General features: G+C 46.9%; 1 long non-coding RNA gene and 1 pseudogene across 1 annotated transcript; both read right to left on the bottom strand.

The window, feature by feature from the left end:
- Window positions 1-3,390: 3,390 nt before the first annotated feature.
- On the bottom strand, window positions 3,391-26,670 carry LOC138283016 (uncharacterized). Its single transcript, XR_011201033.1, has 3 exons — window positions 26,260-26,670; window positions 19,851-20,029; window positions 3,391-3,533 (listed from the first exon to the last, which is right to left on the bottom strand). It is a non-coding gene; the product is annotated as an uncharacterized lncRNA (long non-coding RNA).
- Window positions 23,418-23,582, bottom strand: LOC138283138 (U2 spliceosomal RNA; annotated as a pseudogene).
- Window positions 26,671-26,672: the final 2 nt, after the last annotated feature.

The following is a 26,672-nucleotide window of genomic DNA, read 5'->3' as shown; positions in this document are numbered from 1 at the left end:
GGAATGGCTTAGTTGAGAGGATGAACGTGTTTGTCAAGGAGGGGATCCATACTGCTCTTCCAACTGGAGAATATATTGAATCGTTTTTTGAGACAAAAAAGTTTGGCCTTATCTTGTGACACCATACATCACCACTGGTGGTTCTCTGTTAAAGGTGCTGCACGGCAGAGGCTTTAGGACGAGGGTGTGTCCGGATTGGATCTTAGAGTTAAAAAGTGAATGCACCATGCCTACTCTCTAAACACGATGCGATAGATGCCACCACCAACAGAGTGACTGTGCCACAGTGAAAAACTAATGAAAAACATCATGTCCAAGAGCTCTACTGTAGTGTGGGACACTGGGTCCTTATTAAAAAAAAATAAAAAACAGTAAAGTCAGAAAAGGAGAAACTAAATTTACAAGGTCAGTACAAGTGGTGAAATTGTCAAAAAGGTCTGTACTCATTTTTAGGAAGCCTTGATGGAGCAGGAGGTTTTTGGCTAATTTACTCCTGTGCAAGCAAAAAGAAATTGAATGTTAGAAAGATGCATGTCAGTGATGTTATTAATGAAGCAGTGCTCTTGATGGCTCTTGGTAGCTTCAGTCTACGGGATACCTTTTGATCAAGTTCTAGTACTATACTGCGTAGGTTCAAGTGACCGGCCAATGTTCTTGTTCCATGCCACATTCACCAGCTTGAGTGCTGGCTCTGATGTATCTCGATCACCCTGTCGGTAACACTCCCACCAGAACACTCATGTTAGGAGTTCATATAATGTGTCCATACCTAGCCGCTTTAAGGATTTCAATGTATGTTAATTTTGCTTTTCCCATACCTTTTGTCTATTTTGTTGGAAGGGGAAAGGTGATGTACCAATGCGCAGTGGTTTATTCCTTGCTCTTTTGTTGTTGCGTGTTATGTACTGATCTACCTTCCACACTCCAGCACACTTCTCTTCATGGAATTCTTGTCGGCGGCCGCAGCAATTGACTGTGGACATCCGCGAGGAAGGCCTCCAGCTGGTCGTGGGCTCCTCATTTGCCTCATTCTGCAGACAATATTACCTGCTTGTATCTGTCTCTTCTCAATATGCCACAGATTTGTCATAAATGGAGAATAACAGCCATCTCGATGGTCAGTGGAGCACTGTGTGGAGGGTACGGGCATGGACTCGGACAACAGAGGGGAGTGGGCAAAGAGGCAGCAAGCAGACCATGCAAAGCAGACAGAGGGGCAGTGGCATCACAACAGACCATGAGGGCAGGTGGGTAGGGGCAGTGGCAGGGCAATGAATCATGTAGGGTAGGGTTGCAGGGCATCAAGCCAACCATGCAGGACTGGCAAAAGAGGCTATGATAGTTCAACAGACCATGGAGGGCAGGACGGAGGGACATTGGCAGCACAACCAGCCGTGGAGGGCAGAAGGGACGGGGTTGGTGCCCAGACTCGCACAATCAAGGGCAGATTGGAGGTGATAGAGCAGCAAGCTGACCACGCCGGGCAGGTAGAGGGGTAGTGGGAGAAATACAGAGCATGGAGGGCAAGATGGTGTGAGTATGGGCACTCACACAGAAAATGGAGGGCAGGGTGAGTGGGTGGTGACAGCAATCTGACTAAGCAGGGCAGGTGGAAGGGGCAGTGGCAGCACAATGGACTATAGAAAGCAGGAGGAGACGGGCATGCGCCCAGACAATGGCGGGTGGGGGTTCAGAGGCCAGGGCAGTAAGTTGATCACATAAGCCAGGCAGGAAGGGCAGTGGCAGCACAACCAACCATGGAGGGCACGTATGAGGTGGCAGGCGCATGGCAACAGACCATGGAGGGCAGAAGGGAGAGGATAGGGTGAAGGTACTTGGATGATCAAGGGCCGGATTAATCCTCATTGCCTCATTCATCTCATTTTACCTCTATGCAAATTAAAGGTTTTCTTAACTCGCATCACATCATATCACACACTTACAAGTTCCTCTGTACTCTCCCACCTGGAATGGCCTAGTTGAGAGGATGGACATGTTTCTCAAAGAGGGGATCCAGACTGTTCTTGCAACTGGAGAAGGTGTTATATCTTTTTTGAGACAAAAACGTTTGGCCTTATCCTGTGACACCATACAGTACCACTGGTGGTTCTCTGTTAAAGGTGCTGCACGGCAGAGGCTTGAGGACGAGGGTGTGTCCGGATTGGATCTTAGGGTTTAAATTGGAATCCACTACGCTCACTGTGCGCACGATTCTGTAGATGCCACTACCAACAGTGATTGCACCACAGTGAAAAGTAAATGAAAAATATCATGTCATAGAGCTCTACTCTAGTGTGGGTGACTGGGTCCTTATAAAAAAATAAAACACTAAACTCAGAAAGGGAGAAACTACATTTACAAGCCCAGTACAAGTGGTTCAATTGTCAAAAAGATCTGTACTAATTTCTAAGGAGGGTTGGTGAAGCAGGAGGTTTTTGATTAAACTTACCCCTGCGGAAACAAAAATAAACAAAAAAATTGAATGCCAGAAATAGGCATGTCAGGTATGTCAATAACAAAGGCAATGCCTTCAGGTAGCTGGGGCACCAAGCTGATGAGCCAGGGCAGGCGGTGAGGTAGTTAACAGCACACCAAAAATCCCATTTCCTACGAAGGCATCGCCCTAACTATAACTAGCCACTAGTTCCACGGACAACATACCTAACAAAAACCCAGAAAGAACAAAGACAGGAAGAAAATAGGGAAAAAAGAGGACGGACTAAGAGGAAAAGGAGCAGAGAAAGAAGAGGAGAGGTCATGAACATGGAAAGACAAAAAAGTTTATGGGCCTAGTTTAGAGTTTGGCAGATGGGTTACTCCATCACAAACCTGACGGATAGCCCGTCCGCCGTATTACGATCTCCATAGGCTATCATGGGATCACAGGGAGGGCATAGATGGGGATCAAGGAACAAAAGGACAGCCATGAGATAGGAAACGCGCAGCCCAGACGCGTAAGAGTACCACAGTCCCTGAAAGGAGCATGGATGGAACAGTGGCGGTGCAAGAAGAAGATTCCCGAGATGAGATGGACATGGGTTAAGATACTTTGTACGAAGATTGGTGGATGTCGCCGAACGGTCAAGCCAGTGCGCGTCACAGTCCTGAAGGGCTGTGGCTTCCCAGACGAGTGACCTACCCTGCAGTAGCAGGAGGGAAGTGTGACAAGGGGAAATTCTGTATGGTGGATGACGCTGCACTTGGGTCATTTTAGTAATCCGCGTTCACACCCTGAAGTCTATCTCAAAATCAAGAGAAGGAAAGCTGTGATAGGGATTGTCAGGGTACTCATGAGTCTGAACTTTCTGAAGTTATAAGAATGTCCAAACTCTGCTAAATATTTTTCCCAGGACATAAAAGTATGGGAGAGCGTACAAAAAGAGAGGCTGAGTCACTGCTGTATAGCCCAAACTTTCAACCCTTCAGAAGTTGAGAGCGGGGCTTAGGTTTTTTTATTATTGTTATTTTACACATGGTTGTTCTTCGTGTTTGTTCGACCGAGAGACTGTTTGTGGTTGGCACAGTGGGTGAACCTAGAGGAAAGAGGTAGACAAAACGTGAGTCGAAGAAAAGTTACCAGCTCTGTCATTCTAATGGACATACCATGTCACTCTGATTATACAATGCTTAAATTCAGACAGAAGTTAAATCACCATTGCAAAATGCATAAGTCAAAAAATAGTGTTTTTTGTTTTGCTTATAACTTTAGCGCTGTTTGATGAATCTTCATGACATTTTCAAAACTTATACTTTGCTAAGTTCAGCTTCTGCCTTGAAATTTTCTGGGTGATCTGTCAACCGAGGGTCGATAGAAAGAGGAGGTCCCAAAACACGTTTTTCCCATTCATTTTTCCATAGGACCTTTAGACACGCCTGCAGCCCGAACCACTGAACGGGATTACACCAAATTTGGAACAATGGTAGATTCTGTTGTGCAGATCATGCTTTTGTGCTTTGGTGTAAATCCATTCAGGAGTTTTGGAGTAATTTAAGGCCAAAAAATATAGATATATAGGGACGCGGATTCACCTCGCACCAGAAGAAGAATTTGATTGGCTGGCCGCAACCTGACAGAAAAATTGCGGCTGCCATTTTGTTTGTGGTATCGGCTCGGGCTGGGAAAAGAAGAGAGAGAAAACACAAAAAGGGTCAGGATACAAGTATCCTGACACTATAGGACACATAGAGGTGTCCGTAAGGGGCAAAAATAGCCCAATTATTTATGTTTTTTCATCCGATTCGTGGATCCGCGAATCCACTTGAGGATTCGCAAATCCAGAGAAAAATTGAAAAAAAAAAAACACCCACTGTATCCAAACTCATGCTGTACACGGCCAAAGACTGTGTGCAGCTTAGGTTTGGGTGCATGCAGGAGGGTTGGCCGCCAGGCCATCCAGGCTATGTGTCTAAACCCCGCCGCACACATCTAAATGCCATGCGTGGCGCTGCTTATACTCACGTCTGTGCATGCTAAAAAAAACATAGAAATTCACTGAAAAAAACAAAGGTTACAGGGATGTTATAGTTAGGTTCTGAATTAGTTGCACAAAACCTTAGAAATTCAGCAGTTATAGTTAGTTATTTCAAGTAACTATACCTCGCGCCCTAAGGTAACTATAACTCGAGCCCCCGCCACCCAAAGATTTTTCTTCAGTAATATCACTTTGATTGTTTCATTGAATATTTTGATTGACGTTATAAATGTTGCCATGAGTGCTGTACTATATACTATCTGGGGTAAGAGAATTTTTATGTTTCTTTTTAATTCTATTTTCTAACTATAATGGCCCTGTTACCTTTGGTTTTTTTTTTCAGTGAATTTCTATGATTTTTTTTTAACGTAAAGTAATTTTCATTACTGTAAGTTAGTCTAACCTCCACCAAAGGCTGTTTGCAGTGGGGGTTGGACTCATGGCCTGGCCGGTGGCCAGGTCCTGCGGCCAACGCCCTATAACCACCCAACCCCACGCTGCGCACAGCTTTTAGCCATACGCCGCAGGAGTTGGCCATAGGGCCTGTCTCTCTAGGTGTGAGGGCGTGTCTCTGGGTGTGAGAGTGGGCGTAACAGGGTCTATGTGTATGTGAGAGTGACCCCCTACCTGTTTTTAAGGTCAGAGCTCGCTCCACACGCCACGCAGCTTTACCAGACTGCGCCCGTGCCCTCTACCCCACCCTCGCTGCTGCTGCGAGTTCGAGGCCCTCCACCACCTGCAGGCACCTGCTTGCGCCTAATCCCTGGTGTCTAGTGGTTTGTCGTAAGTATTATGTGTATGTCTAGTATCTGTCTTTCTTGTGTGCCTTTCTTCATTTTTTAGCCTCTTTTTCTCTTGGTAGCCTTTTCTCCTTGTGCTCGCTTTCCACCCGTTTTTCAGCTCTTCTGAGCCAATCCCTTCCAGCCACTGCGTCCCTGCAGCCCTGCCCCCTTGTGCCACCACGCGCCCATCGCTCCCGCCTCCCAGCTGCTCCTCCCTCCCACCTCCCCTTCTTAATGGCACCCGCTGCGCCGTGCACAGAGTGACCCCTGACCTGTTTTTATGGTCAGAGCTCGCTCAGCACGCCGGGCAGCTCCACCAGACTGCACACGTGCCCTCTAAACCGCCCTCACTGCTGCTGCGAGTTCGAGGCCCTCCACCACCCGCTGACACCCGCCTGTGCCTCATCCCTGGTGTCTAGTGGTTTGTCGTAAGTATTGTGTGTTTGTCTAGTATCTGTCTTTCTTGTGTGCCTTTTTCTGTGCCTTTCTTCATTTTTTTGCCTCTTTTTCTCTTGGTAGCCTTTTCTCCTTGTGCTTGCTTTCCACATGTTTTTCAGCTCTTCTGAGCCAATCCCTTCCAGCCGCTGCGTCCCTGCGGCCCGCCCCCTCGCATTTTCACATGGAGAACGCCAACGACAGCAACTCCACTGCCCTGTTCGACAACCTCGCCAACCTCGGTCGAAAACAACTTGTCACGATGCCCACCCACTCCGCGTGCCACACGCTCGACCCCGTCTTCTCCGCCAGCAGCCACATCACCTTCTGCCATACCACTGAACTCCACTGGACCGACCACTGATGCGTCCACTTCACCGCCCAGACACCCGCCACTCACCACCATCCACAACAGATCCCCCGCCGCAGCTGGAACAAGATCACCAAAGACCAGCTGATCTCCACCCTCGCCCGGGCCCCGCCACCCAGCACCACCGACCCCAATACAGCCGCCCTCAACCTCAGACAATGGATAGATGACTGCGCCAACATCCTCGCTCCGCTCAGGAAACCCTCCAACAACCATACCAGCACTAAGGCCATCTGGTTCACTGCTGACCTTCAAGCCTCCAAGCGGGAGTGCCGAAAAATCGAGAAGAAGTGGCGCCACGAACAATCAGAGAGCAACCACACCGCCCTCAAGACAACCATCCGCAAGCACCACCAGCTCATCCGGACCAACAAGAGATCCTTCTACAAGGATCACATTGACAACAACGCGCACAACAGCAAAGAGCTCTTCAGCATTGTCAAGGAACTCCCCAAGCCCAGGTCCTGCTCCATCGACCCCCCTCCTTCGCAAGACCTCTGCGACTCTCTCACCGCCTTTTTCCACTGCAAGATCACAGACATCCACGACCGCTTCAACTCCTCTACTCCCCCACAACCACTGAGGCCACCTCTAACCCCAACGCACCCAGCCCCACTAACCTTCTGCTCTCCTGGACCCACAACGACGACAAGGACACCATCAAAACCATGAGCACCATCCACTCCGGATCACCCTCGACCCCAGCCCCCACCATGTCTTCAACAAAGCTAGCCCCATCATCGGCTCCCAACTCTGTATGATCGTCAACAGCTCCTTCGAGACTGCCACCTTCCCAGTGAGTTGGAAGCACGCCGAAGTTAACGCCCTGCTAAAGAAACCCAAAGCAGACCCGTAGATCTCAAGATCTACCATCCCATCTCCCTCCTTCCCTTCCTGGCAAAAGTTATTGAGAAGATCGTCAACGGCCAACTGACCCACTTCCTGGAGGACAACACCACACTGGACACCTCCCAATCCGGATTCCGTAGGAACCTCAGCACCGAGACCGCCCTCATCTTCGCTACCGACGACATCAGGACCATGCTCGACAAAGGCAAAACCGCTGCCCTCATCCTCCTGGACCTCTCGGCTGCCTTCGACACCATCTGTCACCACTCCCTCTACAATTGCCTCCATGACGCAGGGATCTGCCACAAGGATCTGTAGTGGATCACATCCTTCCTCTCCAGCAGAACCCAGAGAGTCCGCCTCCCTCCCTTCTTTTCTGAAGCCACCAAGACCATCTGCGCCCTTCCCCAAGGGTCCTCTCTCAGCCCAACCCTTTTTAACATCTACATGGCACCGCTCTCCAACATCGTCCGATCCCACAACCTCAACATCATCTCCTACGCCGACGACACTCAGCTGATCCTCTCACTCACCAAGGACCCCGCCACCGCCAAATCCAACCTCCATCACGGACTACATGCCATCGCCAACTGGATGGAGAGGGGCCGCCTTAAGCTGAACTCAGAGAAGACAGAGATCCTCATCCTCTGCTCCAACCGCTCCACATGGGACGACTCCTGGTGGCCGGCCATCCTAGGAACTGCACCGACGCCCACCAACCACGCACGCAACCTTGGCTTCATCTTAGACTCATTGCTCACCATGACCCAGCAAGTCAACGCCGTCTCATCTTCCTGCTTCAACACCCTCCGCATGCTCCGCAAGATCTTCAGATGGATCCCCACCGAAACCAGAAGGATGGTCACCCACACCCTCGTCAGCTGCAAACTGGACTACGGCAACACTCTACGCTGGAACCACAGTCAAGATCCAGAAAAAACTGCAGCGTATACAGAACGCCTCTGCATACCTCGTCCTCAACATCCCACGCCGCAACAACATCTCAACCCACCTCAAAGACCTACACTGGCTCCCCGTCAACAAGAGGATCACCTTCAAACTCCTCATCCACACCCACAAAGGTCTCCAGAATGCTGGGCCTGCTTACCTCAACAAGTGACTCACCTTCCACACTCCTAACCGCCAACTTCGCTCCGCCAACCTCGCCCTCGCCACCGTCCCTTGCATCCACCGAACCACAGCCGGCAGCAGATCCTTCTTCCACCTCACCGCCAAGACCTGGAACTCCCTCCCCGTCCACTTATGACTGACCGAGGACCTCCTGACCTTCAGGAAATGCCTCAAGACCTGGCTGTTCGAGCAGTAGCAATTCCTGACCCACCCCCTCATCCCCCCTGTCAGTACCTTGAGACCCTAGCGGGTGAGTAGCGCGCTTTACAAATGCTTGATTGATTGATGGATTGATTGAGAGTGGGTGTGAGAGTGTCTGGGTGCGAGAGTAGGTGTAAGAGGATGTCTGGGTGTGACAATGGGTGTGAGATTCTGAGTGGGTGTGTGAGTGTCTTTGTGGGTCTGTGAGTGTATGTGTGAGAGTCTGAGTGGATCTGTGAGTGGGTGCCTGAATATCTGAGCGGGTCTGTGAGTGGGTGCATGAGTGTCTAAGTGGGTTTAGTGGGTGTGTGAGGCTTTGAGTGTGCCTGTGAGTGGGGGCATAAATCTCTGAGTGGATCTGTGAGTGGATGCATGAGTGCCTGAGCATGTCTGTGAGTGTCTGTGTGGGTGTGTCAGTAGCTGTGTGAGTGACTGTCACAAAGGAACCTCACCTGCCATTTTATCCAACAAGAATCCACAGCTTTGCATGAAATATCTACCAAAGTGGAGTTCTTTCTACCTCCTTGAGTAACTGTCCAGTATATATTCTACACTACAGCTGTGAAATGGAGCCAAGGAAATGTCACGAGTGACCTTGTGTGCATTTTGGCAACATGTTTGTTCCTGTTGCCTGTTTCTCTAGAATTCTGTGATAAGATGAATCCTCCTATAGAGAGCCCACGGAGACTACAAAGACGTACATCTCCACCAAACCAGGTTTCTTCCTCTTATCTATATGAAGTAAGTGCTTTTTTTTGTGGAGATGCTCTCAGATTCCTCGGCATCAAGAACGCGCCATCAAAATCGGCTGGAAATGCACTGGGGGGAACCCTTTGGCAATCTGTGCATCCTCCTGGCAAAAGGGGGAAATACATGCATACTACTAAGGCCGATGGAGTGGGGCCAAGCGGGCTCAGTTCCAGGTGATTTGCACATTGGCATACTCTTAGCTATTTAAATGGAGACTCACAAACTCTAGGGGGGGATCACGGCTCCGGGGACCAGGGTGGTGGGTTTGCACAGGCCTCCTCCCCCCTCCCAATCTAATTAACAATTTTGCCCTAGGGAGATGGTGGTCCACGGGGGAAGGGGACGCACGCCAACACTATTTCATTCAAGCCTGGGAAGGGTGCCAGTCCCCAGGGTATAAATAAGCTCATGAGGAGAGCCCCGAGCCCCCACTCCTTTATTTTCAATATGCCCCCGGGACTTGGCCCAACTGGTAGCTTTACTAAAACAAGTGCGGGAGACTGCGCTTTTTTGTTGTTGTTTTTTTTGTTGTTTTTTTTAAACAAAGTGCTTTTTTGCCCTGGCGCATCCCTCTGGGACCTTAGCACCAGAGCTAGGGGGCCAGGGTGTCCCTACCCTGTCCACTTTTCTTTTTTTTCATCTTTTTTTCTGGGACTCGGCTGATATCGAGTCCCAATCAGATCTCTGCACACGATCGGGAGGATTCACGAAGCCTCCGTGCCTCTAGATTTCTGTATTTGTTTTTCTTTTAATATTTCAAAAACTGCTGAATGGATTTCTACCAAATGTTTTTTAAAGTGTCATCGGTGTACCGAAAGCTACCTTTCTGCCAAATTTGGTGTAATTCAGTCCAGTGCTACGGGCTGTAGCTGTGTTCAAAGCTGCTATGGGAATTAACATGGGAAATGCACTTTTTTTTTTACCCTCCCTTTTTCTCAGACCCCGCTTGACGGATCACCTCGAAACTTCTCATGCACAGCAAGATTCTTTGGCAAAGTAAAAAATGCTTTTTCAATGTGAAATGGTCCTAACTATAAAAACCTCCGGGCAATCGCCAGTAGTTTTATAAATATATATATATATATAGATATATATATATATATATATATATACAGAAAGTTTTCGGCAAGGGAGCGACCCTTTGAAAATACCAACAATGACGTTGTTCCGTAGATCCGAGAAATCTCAGAATAACAAAACCGACGAGCCATGTGTGTGTACAAGCGCGTTTATTGCTTATCTGGCAACATAGGTATTGCAAAAACCAGTTTGTGTTTGAGTTTTGGCTTTTATTCCAACCTTTCCAGGCCTGAATGGTGACAGCATTTAGATGGAATATAATTGAGAACTTTGGTGACAGAGAAAGGCAGTGTAGAGGAGTGATATTTTATAGAGTGTATTATTCCCAATATTTATACAACCAGTTCACAATGGTACAAATGTGGATAATACAAATGATTCCTCGGAGAAATGAAGTTGAAAAGCTGACATTTTATTTCCTTTTTTCTTTTTTACTTTTTAATCTGTCTTGTATTATTGCTTCATAAAGTGAAACAGTTCCCAATACATCATATGGTAAGGCTTAATGTTCCATTATATAGTCACTGCAAATTAATGAAATATAATAAAGCCGACACGTTTCGTCCCCTGTTTGGCATGCAAACCTGAGGCTTTTTCAAGGCTGAAAGCATGTGCATCATAGACTGCAGAGAATGGAGCTACAAACAGCTTGACTTAAAAGAGGCACATAATTAAACAAATGAATCAAACCTCAGTAAGAATCTCCAAGTTCATCATCATATTGGGAGCATATCAGTAGCTATTGTAATTGGTATTTTCAAGTTTTCAACCTTAAATAAGAAATAAAATGTCAGCTTTTTCAACTTCATTTATCTGAGGAATCATTTGTACTATCCAAATTGTACCATTGGGAACTGATTATTCAAATACTGGGAATAATACACTCTATAAAATTCCACTTAACCAAAAATGAGAGATCACAGGCCCTACCCTCATCTAGAGGTGGTTCAGTCAGTCTGCGAAGGAAAAGTCTTTGGACTGCAGATTGGTAATCCAAGAAGGACACTAGTCCAAAGGGATGACCAAAGGGAATCACTGGTTTCGTTGTGGCCAGAGACCAGTAGTCCAGTGGCAGCTGGACTTTTGCTGGACTCTGGCAGGACTTCAAGGGACATCGACCCCTGTGGCCAAAGTTGATCCACAAAGACCATGACTTAGGAGTAGCTCCAGGACACCTCGCTTCCACTCGTCTACCACACAGCATCTTCAGCATCCTGTATGTCTTACATCAGGACCACTTCTTTGATGTCTATGGCGGTTCATCCATAGAGCCTTGAAATGGACTGGAGACTGCTTTGATGAAAAGGCTGCTGTTCTACAATTCCTCACTGGCTCCTTTGACTTGCTCCCTACCGGAGTTGGTTGCCAAATGTGGGCAGGAGTACCCGAACACAACTTTGCAAACATTTTTCAAAGTTTCTGATGTTTCTGCTAACTGCGGCATTCGCCAGTGCTTATTTGCATTTCACCTGAAAACCTGTGAGTTAGTATTTGCTTAATTATTTATATCTCCGGAACCCTCCGGCGCATTTTGTTCATTTTTGTGTCTGAAAATAAAAAAATGGGATATATTTTTGTAAATTGGTGTCCTATTTCTTTTCTGTGACTTTCCTATTTCGTTGTTTTGGTACTTCTAAATGTTTTGTACTTGTTCCTTTGTTTAAGCCTGACTGCTCGAGGCAACAGCTACCCAGGGTTCAGCTAAGGTTTTAAAAACATGGCTGACTGGACACAAGACGAAATTGCGAGTGTATTACACTGTAAGGTGGCACAAACACACCATATAATACACATCTTTCCTCACACTGAGTAAATGACCATGTGGAGCATGGCTTCTTAAAATTATTAACCACAAAGGCCAATGATTGGGATTATTGTACTTTCCACTAAGAATGTGTCAGTATGAGAATACTTATTAGGAGTGGATGAGAAGCATGTATCCTTGCAGTCTAAAAGAGGGTATCTCTACTAACTTTAAAATTGATGCTCTATCTTGGCTCATGAGTCAAAAAACAGCATTTCTGGTCTTCTTTTGTCTCATGAGCAATCTACATCCATGCAAATAAAGGATTATGGCAACCTGCTAGTTTGTTTGTAAGAAGGTGAGAACACCAGGGTCATCTATATTATAACCATAGATTGAACAGTGTGAACTTTGTTACACTCTGCTGAAATTGAGTGTTCACCCACCTTCAATTAGTGTCTGCAGCCTTCTGCATGACTTGCCACATACCTAAATGGGCCAATAAAGCAACCCTATGAAGGGAAACATGATAAATGGTGCATACTAATATTTGAGAGCCTATCTGTTCTAATAGCCCTTTTTGTTTATAACTCATGCGTGTGTCCTGGATACAAATTATATTCACTTACAAAAAGTGTTATTGTTCTGTGAGTAGCATTGTCTCTGATTTAGCACTTTAATGTTCCTTATTAAAATTCACAGGTCAGCCATTAATCTTAGTACTGTGTCTGGGGGCATAAAAGATTTTTCTTTTGGTGCTCCATGTCATATTTTTATCATTGTTTCACTTTTATTTTCCTTTTTGGCTCCCCTCTTTCTCCAGACACCCTCCCCCAACACCTTGCCACCCCATCACCCCTCTTCCTCCAGCGTCACAACCCCGTCCCTCAGGAAAATCACCTGTAAGCAGCGGTCAGTGCTGTAAAGGCTCCACCTTATCACATCCCAATGGACAGATCAAAAGCAAACTGCCCCCCACAAAATCCACTCACTACCCAAACCTCACTACATTACTGAACCACCATGGTTCCAGCATGTTATCAACATCATTGGTGATTATTAATAATGTTATTTATTCCCAATTAAGTGGGTTCCTCCTGCCTCTTGAGATTTAAATGAAACTATAAAGTTGTGAGCTTTATCTTATCTTTTAAGTGTTTACTCAGGAACACACTCATAGTGTGAGGGCCTGATTTAGAACTTGACAGACAAGTTTCTCTGTCACAACGGTGACTGATTTCTCGTCTGCCGAAATATAAATCCCATTATATCCAGTGGGATTTATATTTCGGCAGGCAGGATATCCGTCACCGTTGTGACGGAGTAACTCGTCCACCAAGTTTTAAATCATGCCCTGAGTCTGTAGCTGAAACACCATCACTATCTGGCAAATAACCAGGAGATTAATCTGACTATAAAAAACTGGTCTGGAGTGTCTGATTCTTGGGTTGTCTGCTTACAAAGCTTTTGCCTCTCCTCAAAATTTGGTTTACATTCAAGGCTCCTGGTACCATCTTCTTATTCTCCATGTTTGAGCTCCTTAAAATGTTTACTATTTGTCCTGCTTCAGAGTGGAAAAGATGATTGTATGGATAGAACATGGCTGCAAGTGGCCTTACCTCTCTCACTACCATCAGGCTCTATAATGCTTTTTTACTTGACATGGTCTCCCCTGCCCAGTTAAGGTCTTGCTTCGGGCCCCTTTAGGAAGGGCCTTCATCTTACCTTTAGTTGATGCTCCCTGATACTACGTATCCTCAGCGGCACGGCTGCATTCTACTGCACCGGGCCTCTGCTTCTGCAGTGTGGAAGCCCAGGGGTTTGATGGTATCCAAAGTCACCAAGCAAGTCAGGACCCAGATCGAGGCCACAACATGCAAGTATGCGTCTCCGGATCATGTCCATGGCGTGGGCACCCTGAAGGGGGTCATCGCACAAATCAATCACAGAACATTTTGGTAGTTCCATAAAAAGTTTTAAAGTGGCCCGAATGTCTGCGTATCTGACTCCCGCCTTCTCCGTCCACAATGCTGTGCTGCTGCTGACCTGCGTGCTGGCCAACCAGCAACGTCCTCCACCACTTCTTCTGGTGTAGCCATCGATTTGGCATCTGTTGCTGACCCAGCTGTGGGTCTCTCGTGCTTGGTGAAACAAACAGTGGAACAGGAGGCAACGCCGGAGGCTATGTCACGGGTCAAGGTTTCAGCAACACAATACATGGCAGTCCCTCTGGAACTATAAATAATTGTACCTCTGCTGTGATGTTTAGCACTAACTGTATCAGGTCTTGTGTTCACAGATCTGATAATTTTGGGTGCAAACACACTTGTAATTGTGTGTGGTGAACTTCCATCAGGAGTTCCAATTCTTTTATCAACAGGACTTTTACTCAAGTTCCCACTAATTATTCTTCTCCTAATCTCTCCTCAGGCCCATTCGAACACACCTACCTTTGATTTAAAACACTTTGGGGGTCATTACGACCTTGGAGGGTGGCATCTGCTGCCCGCCAAGATCTGACCGCCATGCGGCCGCGGCCATTTGGAGATCCCTGCTGGGCCGGCGGCCCAGCGCGGATCAAAGACGCAACATAGGAGCCGGCTCCAAATGGAGACGGCGGTGTTGCGGCCATGCGACGGGTGCAGTTGCACCCGTCGCGCTTTTCACTGTCTGCATAGCAGACAGTGAAAAGCTGCATGGAACCCTGTCAGGGGGTCCCACGACTCCCCGTTCCGCCAGCCTTTTCCTGGCGGTGCAAACCGCCAGAAAAAGGCTGGCGGTCGGGGACTCGTAATCCCCTGGGCACCGTCAGGGCAAAAGTGGCGGAATACCGCCGGCCCCGCCAATGCGACTGCGGCGCTTCCGCCGTCGTCGTAATACGCCTGGAAGCACCGCCAGCCTGTTGGCGGTACGTCCGTCGTTTTAGCCCTGGCGGTCCCGTACCGCCAGGGTCAAAATGACTCCCTTTGTATATTCACCTTGAGGGAAAAACAAACATTTATTGTGTATTAAACTGTATTTATTACAGGATACCTGCGCTGCTTTCACCTCCCTGTACCTTTCTTCTGCTTCCTGCTATCTGAATCCTGCTTTCACCCTGCAGCTAGTCTCTGGTCCCTGTTCCCATGCTTGCGTACCGAGCCTTTACCCTCTGCATTTCCCTTCTGCTTCCTTTCAGCCTACCTATACCCTGCGTTCAGCCTCTGCACCCTGTGCACAAGCCCGCACCTCACTTTCATCCCCATTTACCCTTTGATCTCTGCCCACAAGCCTGAATCCTGCTTTTACCCTGCACCTATTCTCTGCTGTTCGACACTTGCCCTTTCAGCAGAGTCACCCTGGATTTTTTTTGCCTTTTGTTGGACTCTATTTTTGCTGGCTGGAGAACTCTGTGCACTTTACCCCTTCCAACCAGAGGTAAAGTGCTTGAGCTCCTCCTTTCAACATGGTAAAATTGGTATAAACCTGATTGGCATATTTCACTTACCCATAAGTCCCTAGTATATAGTACAAAGTGTACCCAGGGCCGGTAAATTAAATGCCACTAGCGGGCTGCAGCACCTCTTGTATCACCCACTTTATTGAAAGTACAAACTCGACTGCAGGCCTATCATGGCAGCCTGACTGTTGCAGCTTAAGCTACAAATTCATCCAGTCCGAATCAGAAACATCTTTATTCGCAGCATTTGAGCCGCATAAAAGAATTAATAAACATACAAGATACACATCCCTAATAAAAGAAACATTGGGTAGCAATAATACAAATCATAAGCCAAAGAACAGTTCATAAATACAGCTAATGTCATGCAGATTTAAGCAAATTGAAAATGCATTAAAAAAACATTCCAACCCACAGCCATGCACTTCAAACAAGTAAACAAAACCTCCCAGCCACCCACCAGCTGCTCCACTCTTTGTTATTTTCATGATCTGCCATATATTCAGTGCCACAGAGTGGGAGACAAGGGGGGTGGATGCAGTTCCTCCAGAAAAAATAGGGAAAATCAGATTTCTCCTTGGCGTTTCATAGGAAGTGCAAAAGAACGAGATGTGCAAGTTGGTCTAAAGTGACACTCCATCACAAGGGCAGGGACCTAAACCTGACAGCGAGTGACCAACCATGAGGGTGGGGTCATTAAACCGAGATGTGGTTAAACAAAGCAATGTTGCTGATTTTGAATGAGGAGGAGGTATGGTTGCAGACCCTCTTGGAAGGAAACCAGTTTATAGAAAGACACCATGGCCTTAGAACTGTCAGCCCTCACGCTCATCGCCCTAGTATATGCAACAAACGCATCTCCCAGCTTTGCCCTAGAGCGGGCCTTGCAGGAAACCGGGGAAGTGAATAAATCTGCAAGCCCTATTTCCCCAACTTTGCTTTCACATATGCGAGCCAAGGGTTGTTATCAACTGTGCGCAATTTCAGGCGATCCTCGATAATGTTGGTTTAACAGAGTGGACTCCCTCACCCTAATAGTGCGCCAGAGCAATAAGAGGGCTAGTTTGATTTTGTCTGCTATGAGGAACACCCAGCTCATCATGGACCATGGAGTTAGGGCAGCTGCGTAGAACCACAAGAAGCTCCTTAAGAAAGCTGTTTTCTGCTAGTTGGATGTCTTGTATGTCAACCGTGCCCCAAATGTCCGCCCCATATGTGGCAACTGCCACTGCTTTAACCGCATAAATGTTTAGCAGCTCTCTAACCGGCTTGGAGCCTAGCTTTTTGCAGAATCCCTGTACCCCATAATCGTTTTCTCTAGCAAGGCCCATCTGTTTAAGACCATAGCTTTCCATCAATATTTGCTGTCGAATAGCACTTCCAGGTAAGGGAAAGAAGTGGTATCCTTCACTCTCAAACTATTCACGCTATGTGCTGGTTTCCTCTAGGGCCTCTTCCCACAAGAAATAGTGAAGGTTTCGCTATTGTTAACGTGAAGGCCGAGTTCCTGCATAAAATTAGTATAATTAACAATCAGCCCCTGCAATGCCCTCCCAGTTCCGGCCATTAGGACTGCATCATCCGCATAGAGGAGAATAGGTCGAGGGCGAGTTCCCTCGAATGGGGTATCTTTGGAACTTAATGTGAGAGCATCCTCAACTCTATTAGTGTAGAGAGAAAAAAAGAAGGGGGCTAGAACCCACCCCGCCCTACTCTTCATGGTGCATTCCCCATTCTTTCCAAACCTTACACAGGCGGTGGCCTTGGAATAAAGCTGTCTCATAAAGTTGATAATACCATCCTCTGTACCCATATTGGTCATAACTGCCCAAACTTTGGCATGAGATGAGTCAAACCCTGCCGTTAAGTCCATGAACGCTAACAACAAGGTTCCTCTTTTTGTGACAGCGTACTTGCCAATTAACAAACTCAAATTCAAACATTGGTCTATAGTACCCATCTCGTACTGGCATCTACTAAGACTTGGTTTTCACTGACCCACTGCTCCAATCTATGCAACAGTTTTCTACCCACTACTTTTGCTGTGTCCAGTAGGGAAATTGGCCAATAATTCTTCGGCTCAGACCTCTCTCCCCTTTTATAAATGAGGACAGTCACTGATTTTTTCCAAGTGGCAGGAGGACCCACCCTCGCATCTGCGTTGAAAACATTTGTGATCAGAGGTCCCCAAAGATCCGGGCAATCGATGTAGAGGTCCACCGGAACCCCATCGGAGCCAGGAGCCTTACCTTGTGTCACTTTCTCTAAGGGCTCTCGGAACCTTCTCTAGTTCGGAAAGGATGCAGGGTCGACTTACAACACAAAAGCGTTCACATCATCTATAATTCCTGATGAAGTGGAATATATAGTGGAAAAGTGTTTCACCGAAGAGGAGGCCTGAATGTGTGTATCTGTAGCAGAGTCTACACCTTCCCTAAAATAAGTTCCATTAATCACCCTCAGAAGGTTGCCCATTCATTAGGGCTAGCAATTCGAAGAGCCTTCCACGCACTCTCCCTAATCTCCTTAATCCTTAACCCACAGGCTTTTTTATAAATCGCCTGTGCCTCCCTAATACGGGCCCCATCTCTGGGTTCACTACGTAGGACTGCATGTAGATTAGAGAGGGTTTTAGTGCTAGCTGAATCAAACCAGCCCAAGGAACAGAGTTTAGCTGTGCCCACGTCCCGGGTCAAGATTTGTTTTACAAACTCTGTAAAAGCTGAATGGGCAGCCATAGTTTGAGAAGTATCAGCTCCCTCATCCAAACACGTGGAAATGTCAACCTTTATATTTTAAAGCACCGTATACAACAGGTTAGACTTATCCACCTTCTCCCATTTAACCATGAACCCATTACTTCTGGCTAAAATAGGCCTAAATCCCACCTTTGGCCGTGCCAAAACTCCACCCTCCATCATTATTTTCTAACACACCTGGGCGTGGTCACTGAAAGTAGTAAATGTAACCCTGAAATCAGCTGCCCTAGTGCCTAGAAGCTCTGTATATAGCACATAATCTATTGTAGAAGTGCAGTGTGTGCCCATAAAAGTTACCCCCCCCTCCAACAACCCCCTAGACTCGTTGACCTCATTCAGCATCAGGAGGTTAAACTTTGCCAAGAGTGAATTGAGGGCGCTACCATGGGCGTTATGTAAAAAAAATAGTTAAAGGTTCCCCATTATTATCTTTTAAGCTACATACAGATATAGGCCCTCATTCCTACTCTGGCGGGCCACGGTCGCCGCCCGCCAGGCGGGAACCGCCATATGGCCGCTCCGCGGTCGAAAGACCGCTGGGGCCATTCCGACCTTCCCGCCGGCCCAGCGGGAAGGCGGCCTGCAACACTGAAGCCGGCTCCGAATGGAGCCGGCGGTGTTGCAGGTGTGCGACGGGTGCAGTTGCACCCGTCGCGCTTTTCACTGTCTGCTAAGCAGACAGTGAAAAGCATGCTGGGGCCCTGTTAGGGGGCCCCCGCACTGCCCATGCCAGTGGCATGGGCAGTGCAGGGGCCCCAGGACACCCGTTCCCGCCAGCCTGTTCCTGGCGGTGAAAACCGCCAGAAACAGGCTGGCGGGAAGGGGGTCAGAATCCCCAGGGCAGCGCTGCTTGCAGCGCTGCCCTGGCGGATTCACCCAGCCGGGGGAAATCCGGCGGGAAACCGCCGGACCCGGTTTTCTGACCGCGGTCAGAATGGGCCAGGAAGCACCGCCAGCCTGTTGGCGGTGCTTTCGTCATTCGCGGCCCTGGCGGTTTTTACCGCCAGGGTCGGAATGACCCCCATAGTGATCATTGGTCAGAAGTGGGCATTAAAATCACCTACCCAAAGCAGCTCCATAGGCTTTTGGTGGTCATTTCTGATATCAATAATCACTCCCTCAAGTGCCGCAACCAGTGAAGCTGACTTTTGAAAGCAATTATTGTAATAATTCATAACTAGCATATCCCAGTTGGTTGAAAACTCACACAGCAAGCAAAAGAAGTGCACCAGGTCAACCAGTCAATCACAGCCCTCCAGTCCCTCCAAGGGGGAAACATTATTGCTGGACATTATCCCTGGGGCACACTCTAATTGGTTTACCGCAAAATGGCCAGCCCAGGATTCTAATATCAAATTAAACTGTACGTCACCTGGGTCACAAGGTTTCTAAAAGTAACCTAAGGGGAGAACCACTGTCTGGGCAAGACCCAGGGGTAGGTGTTCAAGTCATCTAAGGATATTTTGAGCGATGGCTGGATTTCCACAGTTGACGACTATACAGTCTCCAGGTAAAGATTTCTGCGAGGTGCCCACCCAGTCAGCCCTTCTTGCCATCACAGTGTGGAGTAAAAGCAGATAGGCAGAACCCAGGGACTTCTTTGCCCAGTGAGAAACTTTTGATATCAGCTGGACAGTTGACTCGGTCTGAGTAAACCTGGGTATGTTTGACAGCACCACCACATAAAGGCAAGATGCTGGCGGTAGAGTTAGAACCCGAGCAATCCTTCCCCCACTTCTAGACCTTTGTGATTGAGTTGTTTTACACAGGCGTTTGCCATTATAGTTCTCCTGTAGCCCCCCTACCACCTCCCTCAACCAGGGGACACCTATGCTCACCTTGGGGGGGATGTTTAGTAATGGAAGTAGAGGCTTTGTAAGTTTGCAGTTGAACTGGTGATATGTTCCTGCTATTCGAGACCGCTGGGGCAGCCAGCTCCCCCCAGTGGAGTCAAGGGGAGTGGTGGGCGGCAGCTGATTGCTTCCTCTCTTCTTAACACAGGAAATGTTTACACTAGCTGCAGAGGAAATACAATTTTATGGCAAAACGTGAGGTTTCATTATGATGAGTAAAAAATTTAGACATTTTGACTCTAAGCCATCAAGGCGATCCAATAATGGTTTAGATGTAATCGCATCATAGTTTCCACCCCAGTACAGATTTCATCTACCATACCCCGATCCGAGTCAGAACAAGCCGTCCCACCTTGTCTCTACGCACCTTAACCCCCTTAGTCAATAGAGCACCTCCTTTTTTGTTTTTGTCTGGTGGTTCACTGAAGGTGGAACTAGGGTTATCACTCAATACCATGCACAATTCCTCAATAGTAGCAGGCGACGAGGGGAACTGCCCCAGGGCACTCAAAACAATGCTCTGATGCTGAGCGTCGTGAGACGCAAGTGCTGGTGAGTCGACCCTAGCCTCATCCATAGAAAGATGTCTTTCAGGCAATTCTGTCTCTTTTGTAAGAAAACCTGCTGCACAAACCAGACAAGAGTCAGTGGTGGCAGTGGAGTCACCCGCCATGGTGATTGCTGTGGTCTTTGTTACCCATGAGTTCCACAAGAACATCCACACAAGTAGGCAATGCCGTGGCTCAAAACAAAGAGGGAGAGGCCTGGCCTCTGTTGGTCGTTGACCGGCGCAGGATGGCCCCACCCTTGGCCTGGGTGCGTCTCGCACTGTGGGACTGCAAAGAGCGCTATGAGCGCTGGCGAGGTTGGCCACGACCCTTTCAGAGATATGCTGCAAGCGCACGTCCTGGAGCAAAGAGCACTGGGAGATGGAATCCCGTAGTGTGAAGGAGGGACCAAAGATGCCTTTAGTTGTCAACTAAAAAGTCCGCCAACCTGTCAAAATACCTGCTTTTAAAAGGACTAAACCTTCCTTTTAAATATTAGTAAGTCACCCCTATGTTTGACTTATTACCTATAAGTCAGAGTCCATAGTAGTTAAATGTAGGATATGGAAACCTGTAATGCTACATGTCATTACATTGAAAAGCCCCAAAAACTATTTTCATTGTGGCAAGATTGGCTGTTCCATAGGAAAACACTGGGTTACATTATTACATTTATTAATGCTAATTTTGGTGTGCAAGCAGCTAGAAATATAATATAATTCTAGAAATCGTTTTAGTAGTTGTTTCCAATCCAATGTAATGGTAAAAGTAGAATTTGGAATAAAAAAGGTACTTTAGAAAGTTACCTTTTTCCTGCCTGAGTAACTACAAACCCATTCCACTTCTGCTTGAAGGGGCAAAAATGCTAGAGAAGTTAGTTACCAGACAACTTTCCCATTTTCTAGAATCTAATAATCTGGCTTCAGGTTAGGATTTAGAATGGAATGCTTGAGGTTACAGAATGCATTAGGGACAATCTTGATCAGAATTCCTCGGCGATGGTGGGTTTACTTGACCTATGTTTTGGCTTTTGACACAGTATCTCATGATTCTCTTCTGGGCCTGCCCAAAAGAAAAGCATGAGATACTGTGTCAAAAGCCAAAAATAGGAATCCAAGGTCAGTCCTTGGCCTAGTTTAAAAAATAATTGGGAGATAGTATGCAGTCTGTTTTTCTGCCTCCTTTTACTTCTTCTTCCAAACCCCTTGAATGCAGATTTCCGCTGGGCTCTCCTCGGTGTCCTACCCTCTTTAATGTCTATCTGGAGCCCTTTGTGTTTTGTTGAATCTTGGGGTCTGCGGGTGATCTCGTATATGTGGATGATACCCAACTCCTTCTGTCTTTTCAGGAGAATGACATGGAAGCTTTCAGTTCTTTTTAATTATGTCTTAAATCTGTTGTTGAATGGATGAATAGTTATTGTCTTAAACTTAACTATGATAAAACTGAGATTCTGTTTTTGGAATTAAATATTGCCCTTATTCATGCAGCCTTAGGAGTTTGGGACTCCTCATTTTTCTTCTGTGCCTGTAAGAAAAATGGGTATAAAATTTGAGTCAAATCTATATCAAAGCTATAGCTGCTAGTTGCTTTGTAGTACTCAAATTCTTAAGGTGGATGATTGATCTGGTACCAGAGGAAACTCGTAAATCATAGTTCATTCTTTGGTGACCTTGAAATAAAACTATGCAAACAGCCCTTTTTTGGGGGCCTGCCGGGGTAGCTAAACCAGCACCTTCAGATTATTCAAAATGCTGCAGAGCGTTCAATCTTGAAAATTCCTGCGCGCCTGTCAGTGTCATTGTATCTACAACAACTTCATTGTCTTCCCGTTATTAAACAGATTCAATTTAAGGCCCTTATCTTAGCCTAGAGAGCTTTTGAATACAAAGGTCCCCTCTACCTAAGGAAGAGACTCAAGGCCTATTCTCACACTAGATCCTTGAGCTCTGATAGTTTAATGCTACTTTACAGTCCTCTGTCTTGCAAAGCTCTGGGAAGTGGGAGGTCCTTTATATATCTCACGTCTAAGCTTTGAAATTCTCTCCCACTAGGTCTTCGTTTGGCCCATTCCGAAGCTACTTTTAGGAAAAACTTGAAGGCGTTTCTTTTTAACTCCAACCTATAATCATGTCTTGCCGACTACTTGTTGCTAGCGTCTGGATGCTTCTCCGGAAGCAGCTGCGCGCTTTATTAATAATTTTGTATTGTATTATGCAATTACCTTATTTCAGAACATGTCTCTGTCTAACTGGGCTTATTCGTCTTCTTTACCTCCCATCTCATTAATTGGGCAGACCTATGGGTAAGGGAGTACCCACTGGTTGGTCCCTTCTTTGCCCTTCCTCTTGCCCCCAGGTTTGGCAGTGCTGGCCTCCTCCTTTGCCTCTGGTGCCTTCTTGTCACCAGCCTACTCAGTGCTCGTGCTCTGTTTTGGAGGGTTTCTCTTAATTTTCACTTAGCTGCCCTTCCCCCTGGGGCTGGGTATCTTGGTGTCCATTCGGGGGGTGCCTTACTTGATGTTCACTAGGGCACCTGTGTCCATATGTTCCTCTATTGCATATAGTATTTTTGCCTGGTTTACTGGTTTTCACTAGGGTTACCCCTTAGATACCGGTGTTATCTAGAGGTTTACCGTCTTGGTACTTGGATGGTCTCCCAGCAGACAGCTATTGTTCCCAGTGCAATAAGCACTATGCAGTCAGTCCCAAGAGCTCCCAAGAGCTAAGGTGAGGGATATAAGTGTTGCCACCTAAGCATGGACCCCACCCCCCTCCAGAGGTCTGAGTGCTGATGGGCTGTGAAGGGTGTTAGGAGGGCTTTAATCCTCCACCATTACCCCACCCAAATACCAGGAAAGAGAAGAAAAAGGGAGTGCAACATTTTCTTGTGCCCTAATGTCTGACTAGGCAGTCCTCAGGTTTTCTATCTTGTGCCCCTAGTGAGCAGACTGGTAACAGCAGCAGGCTGGTTCCTCACGTTCTTTAATAAGGAGTGGACCTTGTCTGGGTAATTTGCAAAAAAAAAAGTTCATACACTATACAAATTTCAGCTGCTTCTGAGTCAAACTTATAGATCCAGAAAAAAAAACATATTTACTGAAACAGTAGTTTCAAACTGATAAGAACCCATGCTAAACTTGATCTTAGCCAAAAGGCAGAGAAGTGAGTACACCACCGACTGGTGTTGGCAGGTGGTCAGAGCGGGCAGTGCTGCAGGATATTGTTTACTGGTGCCAGGGACAGCCCTGTAATTACTCTCTACAGTCTCTCCTGGCCTGCGCAATTGAACCTGAATTTTATGGTCCAGATAATTTGCTGTTTCATTCACTATATTGAATACGGCAAGTGTGGGTCTGGTGGGGGTATGGGTAGGGGAGGGGTATTTCCTCTTGTCTCTTGCTGAAGCGAGAGGCTCTAGGCGAAGCGCACACAATATGAAAAGCTCCATTGCCTCTAACCAGCCAGAGTGAGACACTCCTGAGTGAGGAGATGAGAACTGCTACCAGCTCAGACACAGCCTGCAGCACCCTTGCCCAACCCCGCTCTTCTGCCCAGCTCAGCCCAAGAACTTCAGGCCCAAGACATGTTCCGGCTCAAAATAAAGCAAGCTGACAAAGTGCTCAGACTGGAAGACACACTCCAAGGCGCTTGTTGACTGGCAGCAGTCAGGTGAGTCATGCACTTTGTCATTCTGCAGACCATGCAGTGTTCATCTGATCTCTGCAGCATGTGCTTAACCCTGCTAGGCTGCAAGTCCTGTTAGTTTACACTATTCAAAGGCATGATTTTCTTAATTCATATTTTTAGGCTGGCACAGAAATGCCAGGGGCGTGGTGGGAAATATTTTGTGTTCCACACTGAGAATGAATCGAATGGTGTGTGGCAATTTCCAGTTACTTGCAGCTGTAAAAGCCAAGCTTGCAGCATCACTTGAAATATACTGCTCAGCTGCCCTGCTCTGCCGCCAGGCTTAAATATCTGGTACAGTTTGAAACTGCAGAGGTTATAAGGCATAAATGGACCTTAGTTCTGACTGCTCCAGCAGCCAGTGCAACCTCAGGGCCTGATTTAGATGTCGGCTGAGGGAAAACTCAGTCACAAACGTGATGGATATCTCATCCGCCATATTACGATCTCCATGGGATATAATGGAATCGTAATTCAGTCCACAGGGTATTCCCTTCTGCCAGAATCCAAATGAGGCCCTAAGTCTCACAACAAACAGAAACATGGATACAGTATTCTAGAACTATTTTGTTCGTTTTAAGATTAATACATACAAAATAACCACACACCAAAATTAAAGATGATAAATCACACAAGTTAAAGAAATTGATAGTAAATGCATTATTTTATGTTAACTTTATGAAAACTCATTGGTCAATGGAAACACTGCAGATGTTTTGTGTGTAACCAGCTCAGTGACTCTGCCTGGGAGTGGAAGTTCCCTTATTTGAAGTTGTTGGTGGGCAGAAGAGGCGGTGGTGGGTTGGCGGCATGAGGGTCACCGCCTATCGTGACCACTCACTTTAAGGCTTTGAGGTGGCAAATGGAGCATCCACTCATAAGCAATCTGAAAACTTCTTACATTGAGACAGGAAAAAGGTCTGGTCTCATTATAGATTTTAAATACAGTGTACAGTGCGAACTGTGAGGTCATGCTTAGCGCATCCCTCCAGGTCACAGCAGAGGTCAGGGATCTCGCATTGTCTGGGACAAACCTAGGCTTCCTCACACAGGCTAGGTTAGGGTGATGCCAAGAACAAAATAAAAGCCAGACTACCGGTTTCATCTACACTCGGGCAGCGCTTAATTTGTAAATAAAAATGTGCTGGTGCCCACAGCTCTCCCTCTTCTGAACTCCTCGGCTGCTGCATTTAAATGTGCGAGCACAGGACACTGAGACAGTGTAATCCTGAAGCCATCTCCGGCCTCTTTAACCCATTTACAGCCACTCCCTGCCCCTTCAGCTCACTCTTACAGCTTTCTGCTTTCTCCCTTTGTGACGCTTTTACATTTTTCTTTTCTTCCATCTTTCCCATGTGTGTATATTGCTCGCAGTTAATGCCTGAGGCAGAACAATAAGTGCTGGCCCTCAAAGATAAGTGCTGGTGCCCCAGCACTGGAAAGCACTGCACTTGGGTACTTTGGGTTGGGGTGTATACCTGTTTAACAAGCAGAGGACACTCCCGCCCCAACAGCTTCAGATTGGCACATAAAACCAGAGGTCGAAGTGGGTGGGTTTAGATGGGCACGACCTGCCCATGTATTTTTTATGTGACAAAAGCAGTTCTACTTTATGTTAAAAGACCACCGTATTGGGACGGTTAATTCGGCATTTCCGATGCCTCGGCTGAAGAGGATGGGGAGAGTCTCCTGTGCTATGAAGCCCAGGGAGGGACATATAGCTGTACAAGAAAGAAGCCTCTTTGCCAGCGTGCCTGAAAGAAATGTAAATGTGCACATTTTGGTTAATCTGTTAAACCTTTGAGGCTTTTTCAACATAAAACAGTGCATCTATCACTGGTTAGTTTACCATGCATTAATGTTTAATTTAAAGTATGTGCTATTTTATTTGCAGTTACCTGAAGGTGAAGACCAACAAATGAATTACAGAATATCACTCTTTTTTGCCACGCCTATGATCTCACCCCCACGCTCACTGACTTCGTCCCATTTTGTATCAGAGTTCCCATACTTTTTTATGCACTTTGCTGGTTAAAAACCTAATAAAAAGTTACCAAAACAAAGTTCATTAACAAAATGCATCCTCATATTAAATATGCCATTCAGACGACAATATCGACATTTAAAATACAATGTATTTGAACCCCAAATGTGTACATTGAAATTATGTATTGCTCCCTGCTGGGTTCTTCGGGTCTCTCTGGTGCATCTGCTCCTGTCCCCATAAAAGTGCGCCCGCCACTGTCCATGTGCAGGGAGGGGTGCAACAGGCGCCAGCAACAGCCCCTTAAGTGCAGGGGACATTGGGGCCCGAGGGAGGCGGTGCTGCTGCTGCTGGATGTGGAAGGGGAGCTCTGAGCAAGCAGCAGAGGTACAGAGGCCGCGCTGGGTTTATATGCAGGGCTCAGCCTTCTTCTCTGTCAGGGTGGCTTGTCCCGTTCCAAGATGGCGCCGGAGAAGATTCCAATGGTAGAGTCTCATGCCTGAAGGCCTGTGCGACGGCCATCTTTAAGCAGGATAAGGCGCAATATCTAGCTGTGTCCCATTTCTATGTTTATCACTTAAGCCCT

The sequence above is a fragment of the Pleurodeles waltl genome, chromosome 2_2 (genome assembly GCF_031143425.1).
Source record: "Pleurodeles waltl isolate 20211129_DDA chromosome 2_2, aPleWal1.hap1.20221129, whole genome shotgun sequence".
NCBI classification, from domain to species: domain Eukaryota; kingdom Metazoa; phylum Chordata; class Amphibia; order Caudata; family Salamandridae; genus Pleurodeles; species Pleurodeles waltl.
Note: the sequence above shows the minus strand (reverse complement) of the source record. Positions and strands in the feature narration are given on the sequence as shown.